The sequence below is a fragment of the Rousettus aegyptiacus genome, unplaced genomic scaffold (assembly GCF_014176215.1).
Source record: "Rousettus aegyptiacus isolate mRouAeg1 unplaced genomic scaffold, mRouAeg1.p scaffold_m13_p_14, whole genome shotgun sequence".
Taxonomy (NCBI): domain Eukaryota; kingdom Metazoa; phylum Chordata; class Mammalia; order Chiroptera; family Pteropodidae; genus Rousettus; species Rousettus aegyptiacus.
The window spans coordinates 11,046,825-11,059,593 of NW_023416289.1; the positions used below are offsets into that span (position 1 = coordinate 11,046,825).

At 35.1% G+C, this 12,769-nt stretch overlaps 1 long non-coding RNA gene across 1 annotated transcript in view; it reads left to right on the forward strand.

Moving 5' to 3' along the window:
• The first annotated feature begins 5,915 nt into the window (after positions 1 to 5,915).
• The window catches only part of LOC107511920, a 41,382-nt gene continuing 34,528 nt past the window's right edge, over positions 5,916 to 12,769 (forward strand). Inside the window, exon 1 of the long non-coding RNA XR_001597172.2 lies at positions 5,916 to 6,093. This is a non-coding gene — a long non-coding RNA (uncharacterized LOC107511920). The remainder of the gene's footprint in view (positions 6,094 to 12,769) is intronic.

Below are 12,769 nucleotides of genomic sequence, written 5' to 3' on the forward strand. Positions count from 1 at the left end.
CAGGCTTGACGGTGTAATTAGAATAAATTCAGATCTTTATAATTCCTTGATACCAGAATGGGGTCTGATATCAATAAACTAGAAATCATTCAAGTTCCCTCTCATTTTAACTGTGTAATCTGTTTCTCAGGGGAGCTTCTGACTAGATGATTACCTTTCAACTGAGCTCCTGTGCCATGTAAGAAAGATATCCTTATGGTTTTTCCTCATACCCCAGATCATTATGTTTTCCTCCCTCTGAGACTATTTTATTTCGTTTCAAAAATCACCTAGAAGGCACTGATTTGACTTCTGAGAGTAGCACCACTTTGCAAAATATGCATTAGTGAAATTGCTTCCAGGTTATCATGCTTTACATTTTTGCTTGGTACAGTATTCCCAAAAGAAACCACAACTTCTTTAAGTTACATGATTATAATGTCACGTATGCAAACAAGTGCTTCCCCCAAATCCTTTTCTCAATTGGTTCTCATTTGTCCTCGATTCTACATTTGATATTGCACTCTTTTGTAAGTAAGAAAAAATTCGCTTATTTATCCCTTCTGGGTTCTACCTCCACTTTGTTCTGTCCTTTATATTTTCTTATAAAAATTATTTGAAATATCCTAAAAATAAAGCTAGCTGTATATATAGCTATCATACAGCTTAAGAAATAACACATTACAAAATATAATTTAAGCACTCTATGAATTCTTCCTTTATAACATTCTTTCTCTCTTCCCCCTCCACAAGTACAGACCATAAGTTATCCCCACAACTAATTACTATGTGGAAGCTGATGTTTATGATACCCACAAATTTTTTTTGCTAGATTATACAGTGTTCTATGTATTTTTAAACTTTAATTCTGTATTATACCTGTTATAGATTACTATATCTTTTTTTTGCTCAAATTATAATTGTGACATCTATCATATTGATACATATTTCTCTGCTTTGTTATTTTAATAGTTTCTTCACTTTTTCATTCTGAGAATGTGCAACCATTTTTATAGTCATTCTTCTACTGATGGACTTTGAGTTAGTTTCCATATTTTTACAATTATAAACACCACTGTCTGTCTGAATAACTCATTCGTGGATCACAACTAGTCGGTTTTTCCCTTTTTAGTCCAACAACTTTATTGAGATATACCACATATATGGTATTTGATATAGTCACATACCATAAAATTCATCCTTTTAAAGTATAAAATTCAGTAGCTTTTAGAATATTCACAAAACTATGCAGCCATCACAGGTAATTCCAGAGCATTTTATCATCTCCAAAAGAAACCCTATACCCACTTCCCATTTTAGTCCCTGGCAACCACTAATCATTCTGTCTCTATAGATTTGCCTGTTCTGGACATTTAATATAAATAGATTCATACAATACGTGGCTTTTGTGACTGGCTTTTTTCACTTAGCATAATGTTCTCAAGGATCATCCATGTTGAAGCATGTATATTAATTTGATTGTAGTGATGACTTTATGGGTGTAAACATATGTAAAAATTCATCAAACTACACTATTTAAATACATGCAATTTATTGCATGTCAATTGTTACTCAGTGAAGCTATTTGAAAACTAGGCAAAATATTTCAATAGATATTTGCACCAAAAAAGATATACATATAGCAAAAAAGTACATAAAAGATGCCCTACATCATTAGTCATCAGAGAAATGCAATTAAAATTACAGTAAGACATCAATAAACATATACTGGAATAGTTAAATTTTAAGCTATTAACAATACCAAGAGCTGATGTGAATAACTGGAACTGTCATATACTGCTAATAGTAAAACAAATGGAATAGCCACTTTGGAAAAAAGTTTCGCACTGCCTTATGAAGTTAGATATGTACTTATCATACTATCTAGCAGTTTCACTCCTAGGTAGTCACCCAGTAAAAACAAAAATCTATTACCAGAAAAGGATGTGTAGGCAAATGATTATAGCAGCTTTATTGCTAATAGCCAAAACCTACCCAAATGTCCAAATGGCGAAAGGATAAACAAATTGTGGTACATAGGTATAATGAAATTCTACTCACACATACAAAAAGGATAAACTACTGATATATACAACAACATAGATGAATCTTGAATGTATTATGCTAAGTGAAAGAAGTTAGACACAAAAGGCGGAATACTGTAGGATTCTATTAACATGATGTTTTCAAAATGCAAACATATAGTAGCAGATATCAGATCAGTGGTTAGTAGGGGCTAGCGTGGGGTCAGAGAATTGATGATAAAGAATTATGAAAAAACTTTATAGACTTACAGATATACTCTATATCTTGATTACAGTAGTAGTTTACAACTGTTAACATTTGTCAAAACTCACAGAACTATATTCCTAAAAAGAATGAATTTTACCACACATAAATTAAGCCTCAATAAAACTGACTTAAAAAAAGAATCCAAGAAAAAAAGACACACACAGAACAAAGAATGACCCCAAATATCTAACAAAAAAAAAACACACAAGACAGAAGACAACAGAATATTAAAGTGCTAAACGACTAAATTATATCGTTTAAAAACAAATCTTTCAAAAATGGACGTTAAATAAAAACATTTTCGAGTAAATAAACACTAAAAGAATCCACACTGTAAGCCACACTGTAAGCAATGTTAGCGAAAGCTCTTTGGACTGAAGATAAAGGAAGAAAACATGGATCTACAAAAGGGAACAGAGCATCAGAAATAAAACATAGGCAAATATAGTTTACTCTCATTTTCTTAATTTCATTAAAATCCACTCACAAAGAAAATGCCAGGCCTAGATGAGGGCACAGGTGTATTCTATCAAATATTTAACAACGAAATAGAGTAAGTCCTCACTTAATATCATTGATAGTTTCTGCAACTTTAAGCAAAATGACAAAACCGATTTTACCATAGGCTAATTGATACAAACAAGAGTTAAGCTACTACAGCATCTCATCGACATTATAAGAAAACAAGGTCACTCGAGGACCTGTCATAATCTCAATTCTATACAACTTTCAAGGAAGAGAATACAATACACCTCGGATAACTTTAAAAAGTCAGTCAATATTGCCTTAAGTCTAAAACCAATCACAAGAAAGCAAAACCAAAGATCGATCTCCCTTACAAACACTCTAAAGCAGGGGTCTTCAACCCCCAGGCCGCGGTATGGACCAGTATGGGTCAGCGGCCTGTTAGGAACTGGGCTGCACAGCAGGAGATAAGTGGTAGGCAAGCAAGAGAAGTTTCACCTGTATTTGCGGCAGCCCCCAGTGGTAGCATCACTTCCTCACCTCCACATGAGATCATTCAGCATTAATTTCTCATAGCAGCACTGGTCCCTGGTGCCAAAAAGGTGGCACCACTTTAATGTGATTATAAAAATCACATTAAAAGACATAAGAACAATTAGTTTATACTATATTTATGGATGGAAAGACTGAATATTGTAAAGATGACAATTCTTCCCAATTTATCTATATATTCAAAGCAATTCCTATCAAAATCCCCAAGAGATTTCTCATAGTACTTAATAAACTGATCATGAAATTCCTGTGGAGGATCTAAGGGCCAAGACTAATTAAGGCAAAAGAACAACTTGATATAAGATATAAGGGGAGCAGTTTAACTTATTGGATATTGTCTTAACTTAGAGCCAATGTAATTAAAACACTGTGTTATATGTGCAGGGCTAGACAAATGAATCAGATCAGAAGAGCTCAAAAACAAAAGCAAACCTAAGGGAATCATATGGGGCAAACATGAAAAACCCATTCAGTGAGAAAAGCATGTTTTAATCCAGGTGTTGGTAAACTTTTTCTGTAAAGGACCAGATAGTTAATAGACAGGCCCGTGTCGTCTCTGCCGTAACTAAACTCAGACATTGTAACACAAAAGTAAACAAATGGATGTGGCTGTGTTCCAATACAATTTTATTTACAAAAACAGTGGGCCAGATTTGGCCCATGGACTATGATTTTCCACATAGCAATAGAATGAAAAAAATTAGTCAAAGCCATTCCTCATATCATACACAAAATGTTTAAGGCGAACTAAAGTTCTAATGTGACAAAATACTGCTTGAAATAGTTCAAAAAACAATGTAGAGAACAAACTTATTTTAATATAAAACATTTAAACAATTAAGGCACATAAATTAATTCTTCATGTTGATCAGGAATTTTTATGTTAATTCAAAAGGACTCTGGATACAAAATCTTGTCAATTTACTTCTTGTATGCCCATATAGTACTCTCATCTGTGAATAATCTTCCTATAATTTTAGAAAGCATTTCAGTGACTTCCCTAAAATTCTTAAACTAGTGTCGATTTGAAAGTTTTTCTAATACAAATTTGTATCCTTCTCAATTCCCACCTCCTTCAGAACTACTAGTCTTAAAACTCAAATAAAATTACAAAACCATTTTTTAAAAGTAAAATAGCTGGTTTTGCTGCTTAACTATTTCTAATACACACACACACACACACACACACATTCTAGAACTGGACTGGGGTCCTATGGATATCCATACTTCAAAGTGGACTCTAAAACTCCCTGAAATTGATATAAAATTTTTGTGCATGTGTCATAGTCTATAGAAAGCCAGGTTTTTCTTGGTTCTTAAAGGGGATTATGAACCTCCAAAAAGTTAAGTACCTCTGTTCTAGAGGCTGGACATATAGAAAATCAAATTTGTCGAATTGGAAAGAAAATAGAGGATTTTCATAGTCATAGACAGAGAATGTGCAGGAAGCTGTCCATTTATACAATAAAACTGAACTGGTTCTGAATCTCAATTTGAAATGAAATACTTTGAGGGGGTGGGGGGAAGTTATACCGTAATAGACAATAGAAGCTAATGGTTAGTTAAGAGGTTTTTCGATCAGTGGTTGCTTTTATGTTTTTGGATCAAACCTCAGCTTTTGTATCCAACAGACCTATTGACTTTATTCTAAGGGCTGGACAGTATTCGTAAATCCAATATAAAACGTATGTATCAACAAGTTCTGACCAAGAACAAAATAATCACGTTTTCGATAGCAAATCATAATCGCTCAGTCAGCAACTGCAACGATAGTAACTTACATTTCTGTAGCGCTTTATAAAGCGCTTTCAATTGCTGCTTTCCACGTGACTTTCACAACTTCCCATATGGGAAGAGCAAGACAGAGAAGCCCACCCTCTTTCCTGATAAAGAACGTTCTGGACTCTGTGCGGTGTGGGACACTCACCAGGGTGCTCAAGAGACATTTTTCCACACTGCCAAGTGAGGGTAGAAAGTTTCTGATAGTGTTGCTAATGGAGACGAGTATATAACTACGAACGGATCAGGGGAGAGTAAAATATACTGGGGTTAGGTGTAAGCACGTCGGATCCGAAGTTTTGCTTCTGGGGAGGGTAGGAAGCTGGGGAGACAGTTTGTGAAAGAAAAGGCAAGATAGCGTCAGAAAGAGCCCTCCTTTAGGAGCGACAGAAGGCAGGCGGGGGCGTGCAGTCTTTGAGACGTGAGGGAAAAACGTGAGGGAAAAAACTAGAGGCTGCGAGTAGGCGAACAGAAGGCCTTCCCCAGGCGAGTGAAGCAGCCCGGCTAAAGTCGCCCATCTCGAGACGGTGCCCCTCAACCTCCGGTCGACCCTTTCGTCATTATCCCTTCAGGGTCGCTCACCATCGAGAGTGCTGGCTCCCGCAAGACGCTCAGCTCTGCCCCGCACCTCGCGGACTCTGCGCGCCACAAATTTAAATATAAGTTCCAGAGCCTCGCGGCCCCGAACGTCTCCCCCAGCGCAAGGCAGATGGACCAATCAAAGCCCGGCTAGCCTCGGTCGTCCAAGGCAGTGGGCGTGGCTAAGTGACGGGGCGGGACAATACGCTGTTGCCAAGACGACGGCTTCCGGGTGGGCTGATCAAGGTGACTTCCTGCCGCAAGGCGAGACTCCGCGGGAAAAGAGGCGTTACAAGGTGGACGAGGCGTTCTGGGGCTGAGGCCGTTTCCTGAAGAGTAACTGTGAGCCTGTGCTTAGGTCAAGCTACCGACCTCCGTTTCCTTTATTCTTCTCTCCCACCAAATGATTTTCCTGTCCAGTTATAAATTTCAAGTTGTTCCCATAAGGTAAGCGCGTGGTGACACTACTCCCTAGTTATATAGGAGGTAACGGAAATTACGGTCCACTTTTGTCACACAAGAGTGGGTACCACAAAAAAGAAAAAGGCGAAAATTTGTATCTTTACGCATTCGGTAACTTCAGCATTCAGTAACTTCTTACCGTGTGAAATTTTTAATGCATTATACACATTTTGTAGTCTTTAAACATTGAGCACACTTTGGTTTACGATTAAATTAAAAATTCTGGTTCTTTCTGACCCCCAAATTCCATCTAAACTAGGTAATGGACAATTACCTAAATTTTAAAATTTTTTGTACAGTTTCAAAGCTTTTCTGATTTAAGTTCGTAATCTCTCACAAATCTGAAGGTAAATGGTAAGATAGGCAGGTGCATTGAGCCAAACCATTGCAAGAATCTAATTCAGCTGAGTCTCGTTTCTTGAAGAGAATCAGTTTGATCTGAAATGATTGAGATCAGGTGATGCTAACCATGGCTACTTTTCAATGTGTACTGGCATTTGATGATAATGGTTTCACATAAGTTCATCTCATTAACAAAAGAAAGTAAACGTTGAAATGATGGGAGGAGAAATAAGGCTTTCTACAGACAATAATTCTGTAGAAAAAATCTTATGGCTTTAAAAGACACCTTTTAACCACAAAAGTTGTTCAATGATTGTCACCAAAATCTAAGAGGAAACTTCAGCAAAACTTATTTGCTTATTAAGAATTTCTTCCCCTTGAGTTAAGGCAGGTAAGTATTTATGAAAGCATAAGTCTGTATGTGTTTAGGTTCCTGCCAATCCCGTTCTTAAAATTACGTCTTCAAAACTCCATACTAATGAGCACTTTTCCAGCAGCTTGGATGAAACAATCTGAATAACTACTTCAGCCTGAAGGTTAGAAATTTCATTAAATAAAAAATTAAACACATTAGAATACTTAGATATGAAACATTAATGAAGTGAGTAATACATTCTTCAGAAGAGGAGGCACTTAAGAAAACACAGGCCACCTGCATTGTGGAGCCATATAACGTGATGAGATTTGATAGATAGGCGAGAGATCAAAAAATGGCCTGTATTTCAAAAAAGAATGTTTCATGAGCTACTTACTGCTTTCCTAAACCATTTGAAAATAAAACTAACACTCAGCAAAAGCCCAAGAGGCCTTAGAGATGAACCAGAGTATCCTTTAGATGTCAGTATTGTACTGAACAAAATCAGTAGCGTTGTTACTTATCTGGCAGGAACAAAACATGACCTAAATTTTATAAGGATTTAGGTCATTAATTTAAATATATATAGTGATTTTGAATTTAGAAAGCAGAGAAAGGAGACTTGCACCTGAGTTAGATATACTTGACAAAAAATGTTCCCAATAGTAGCAGACATATTTTTGACTTCGTACATGCTATTCCTCTAACCTAGATGTCTTCTCTACCACTGCTTAGTTAAATCTTATCTTTCAAGACCCAGGTCAAATTTAGGATTTTTTGAGATGTAGCCCGTAGTCAACTCTCTCCCTTCAGAGCACCTAAAGAATTATAAATATACTCTTTATTTGGCAAACTTCATCTGGATTCTAAGCTACTTATAATTCACCACTGTGCCTGGCAGAATGACTTGAATATAGTGTACATAATTTTGATGTACAAATGCCTAAATTAAGATTAATGTTAAATATAGTTGGTAGCTGTATTAGTTTGCTAGGATGGCCATAAGAAAATACCACAGACTGGGTGGCTTAAACAACAGAAATTTATTTTCTCACAATCCTATAGACTAGGAAGTCCAAGATCAAGGTGTTAGGGGATTGATTTCATTCTGCAGTCTGTCTCCTTGGCTTGTAGCTGGCCATGTTCTGCCTTTGTCTTCACATGGTCTATCATATATGCATGTACACATCTGTATCCAAATGTCTTATAAGGACACCAGTTATACTGGATTAGGGCCCATGCTAACTCATTTCAACTTAATTACCTCTTTAAAGACCTCTCCAAATATGGTTGCCTTTTGAGGTCTTGGGGGATTAGGACTTTAACATATGAATTTTAGGGGAGTGACACAATTCAGCCCATTAAAGAGCCAACACTAAAAAAAAAAAAACATTATTGGAAACACTTTTATGATTGGGAGTCATCATTAGAAGAACTCTCATCTTTAGACTTATAGATAACATAGATGTGTAGATAAGATTAGCATAAGATAAAAGAGTGATAGAACCTGCAGTAAATCAGAGAATATCTGCCCAGACAAAAGACTTCCCAATTAAAATTCGTAAACAAAACAAAACACACCCCAAAACAATGGTAGGCCATCCAGATAAAACAAACAGGCTGATTGGTTTTGGCTCGAAGGGCATTAGTTTGCAAAAACCACCAGTGTATTATTTCCTTTGGAATCTATAGCCTGTTATAGTGGGTACTGGCCATATTAAGTATGTTTTTGCATATCCAAAGACATTTTCCCCAGACCACCTTGGGTTACAATAAGTTTTTTATTGAGTACCTGCTCTGTTGAAGGAACTGTACTAAGTGCCATACTGAGATTAAAATCCATAAATTTTCCACATATATTCAAGGGTTACAAGGACATTCTACTTTTGAGGTAATTTATTAAATGTGTTAATATGCTTAATTTAGTATTTTAGTACATTTTTATCCTGTAGATAAATAGAACTCAAGGAAAAAATTCCTTGTCAAATTATGTGTCCTGATAAAGCCAAGCTCTGTACTCAAGTAAAAGTATAGAGGAAATGAGACATATACAAAAATAAGTATAGTGTAAAATAAAAGTGAGACTGTGAGAGAATTATAGATAACTTGTGAGGAATTAGAGGAGAGTATTTATTTCAGCTGGGTGTGCTACTAAATGTATTTAATGCAGTTAGAATTAATCTTTCCCATGGCACTTGGTACTTCTAATATAGCATTAATCAATGTGTTATATGGTAGTTATTTGCATATGTTTATATCTCCCCTGATTCACTGTGAAATACACAAGAATGGCTTAGTTTTTATATGCTACAGTCTAGTGTTGCCCAAAAGTATCAGCGTCACCTGAGGAACTTCTAAAAAATACACTTTCCTCCACTCAAGCTCTGGAGATTCAAATTTAGTAAACCTGGAGAATAGTAGAGAATTTCTATTTTGAAAAAGTTTCTTTCACTTAATGATTCTAATTATCAGCCCTGTTCAGAACCCTCAGCCCTAGAGCACCTAGTATATAGTATGCTCTCAATAAATTCTTGTCACATTAAATGAGCAGAGCTGTGATTTAGTAAGATTAATAAAACCCCAGTGTGTAGGATGAATTAGAGCGGAAGATATTCTACAGGCAAGGAAATCCTATTAGGGATGTCCAGCTAAGAGATCAAGTAGCCCTAAACTAGGGTAGAGGCTATAGAAAAGGAGAGAAATGGATAGGAAATATTGAAATAGTAGAATCTACAGAATTAGGTGAAATTTGATATAATGCAGTCACCCCCAAAACAGTTTGCCTAAGCCATACTCGGTGTTTCTTTAAAGCAGAGTGCTGGCCTCTATCTGTGAAATCCTATTTGGTTAGTCCAGGATGAAGCACATGAATCTACATTTTTAACAACTCTCCCTATGATTTCGATTTAGGTTATTTAATCCATTTCAATTTAAGACCTCAGTTTAAAAGCACACTCATCAGTTGACCATTGTAAGTGAGGAATAAGGAAGATTGAAAAACAATTCTAAAGATTAAATCTTGTGTAACTGGGAGGATGAGTTATGGAGAAAATTGAGGGGGTGTTTCTTTTTTTAGAGATCTTGAAATGAAGTAAGCACATGAAACAGGGTGGGAAGAAAACTTAGAAAAACAAAACACAGTCTCAACCAAAGAATATCTACATCATCTAGTGTGAATGAAAGCTACAGGGGTTATAGAGTGGACATGAGACTTCTGAAATTCACATCTCTCCGGTACCCTTTAATAGAAAGAGTTTTATAGAATTATGTGGTTATTATGAATTGAAAATTAAATTGGCAGCAAGAAATTTGAAGCTAGGGATGATTAGCCATACCTTACATTGTGAAGAAAAAAAAATGAGAGATTGTCATATGAAGGAGGTAAACCATCAGGTTGCTTGTAATCTGTTAGGGATTTCCATTTTTTATAACAGTCAAAAATTTTTCTAAGAACAGGATAAAAGGAAATAAAGACATAAAAGACCCATGATAATAATAGTAAACATGCATTATTAGCAAAACCTGGATTTTACTAAAGTCTTTCTTGGATAATAGAGAAAAAGGAAAGGAATTAATAAGCTTAATTAAAAATTCACTTTTTTAGCAAATAAAAGAAAACAAAAATAAAAGAAATATCTCTATTAGAATCTATTTTTAAAAGAAAGCTTTAAAGAAGAAAAGTTTTGGGAAGAAAACTAATATTATTTCTATACTTAGCAACAAAATGGTTTTATAAACATTGCATTTTACATGCCAGTCACGTCAGCTACCATAATACATAATTTCTATGATAGTTTATATATCAGACCTGGATTCAAAACTCGGGTCAGTTTATATATCAGACCTGGATTCAAAACTCAGGTCAGTCTCTTACTAGATGTGTATACGACTTTGATTAAGATCCTATTATATAAAATAGAAATTTATAATACTTCATAGCATTAAATAAAATGATATAATGCTACATATTGCCTGCTATATGGTAAGTGTTCAATAAATGCCGAGTTATTAATTGATCCTATACAAGTTAATTGCTCTAAATTTTTTTAAAATTTTATTTTTCAATTACAGTTGACATTCCATATTATGTTAATTTCAGGTGTACAGCTTACTGGTTAGACATTTGTATAATTTACTAAGTCCCCGATAAGTCTAGTACCAACCTGGCACTACACATAGTCATTACAATATTATTAACTATATTACCTATGCTGTACTTTACATCCCCATGAATATTTTGTAACTACCAATTTGTACTTAATCCCTTCACCTTTTTCACCCTGTTCCCCAATCCCCACCCACTTGACAACCATCAGTTCTCTGTGTCTGTGCATCTATTTCTGTTTTATTTGTTTAGATTCTGTAGATTCCACATATAAATGAAATCATTAAGTATTTGTCTTAAAGATTTCTGTGACTTATTTCACTTAGAAAATACCCTCTGGGTCTATCTATGTTGTCACAAATGGCAAGATTTTATTCTTTTTTATGGCTGAGTAATACTCCATTGTAGTATGTACCATCTCTTTCTCCAGTCATCCATTGATGGACACCCAGGTTGCTTCCACATCTCAGCTGTTGTAAATTATGCTGCAATGAACATATGGATGCACACGTCCCTTCGAAGTCATGTTTGGGATTTCTTTGGATAAATGCCTAGAAGTGGGATACTGGGTCCTTCTTTGTCTTTTGTAATAGCCTTTGTTTTAAAGTCTGTTTTGTCTGGCATAAGTATTGCTATCTCAGCTTTTTATGTTTGTTTCCATTTTTATGAAATATTTTTTTCCATTACTTTCAATCTGTGTGTATCTTTTGGTCTGAAATGGATATATTGTAGGCAGCAAATGTACAGCTCATTTTTTTTTTTATCAATTTAGCCACTCTGTGTCTTTTGATTGGAGCATTTAGTCCATTTAAATATAATTACTAATATGTAGTTATTGCCATTTTCTGATTGTCTTTGTACTTCTCTGTTCTTATTTTCTTGCTCTCTTCTATAGTGTTGTGTTTGGATTCCTTTTTATTGTATGTCTCAGTTTTTTTGTTTTACAGTTACCATGTATTTCGTATATAAAGCTGTGTTTATAGCAGTCTTTTAAATTGATGGTCACTTAAGTTCCAACACATTCTAAAAGAAGTACAGTTTTTACTCACACTCTCCACTTTTCTGTTTTTGTCATTGTTTTTAAAATTCTTTTATTCGTTTTGTTTCTATCCCTTAATTTGTTGTTATAATTACACATAATCTTCCTGCTTTTGCCTTTTAACCTTCATACTAGCTTTATAGTTTAGCCACTGCTTTTAATGTTTGCCTTTGTCAGTGGGAATTTTTTTCTTTCCTATATTTTCTTATTCATATTTTAGATATTTTCTACTTAAATCTCTTTAACATTTCTCGTTATACTGGTTTGGTGATAATGAACTCCTTTAGTGTTTTCTTCTCTGGGATACTATCTTTCCTCTGATTGTAAATGGTAGCCTTTCTGGCTAGAGCAACCTTGGTTGTAGGTTGTGATTTTCATCACTTTGGATATTTTGTGCCAGTCCTTTCTGGTCCACAAAGTTTCAGTTGAGAAATCAGTTGACAGTCTTACAGGAACTCCTCGTGGGTACCTAACAGCTTTTTCCTGACTACTTTTAAGATCCTCCCTATGTCTTTAACTTTTGGAATTTTAATTATCATATGTCTTAGTGTGGGCCTCTTTGGGTTCATCTTGTTTGGGACTCTCTGTACTTCCTGGACCTGTATGTCTGTTTCCTTTGCCACGTTAGGGAAGTTTTCAGTTATTATTTCTTCAAATAGATTTTCAGTTCATATATCTGGTGAGGATATAATGTTCATAATACATGAAAAACTGTTACAACTCAACAATAAAAAGACAACCAAATTTTTTAAAATGGGCAAAGGACTTGGATAGACATTTTCCAGAAGGTATAAAATGGTCAACTCTATTATTCATTAGG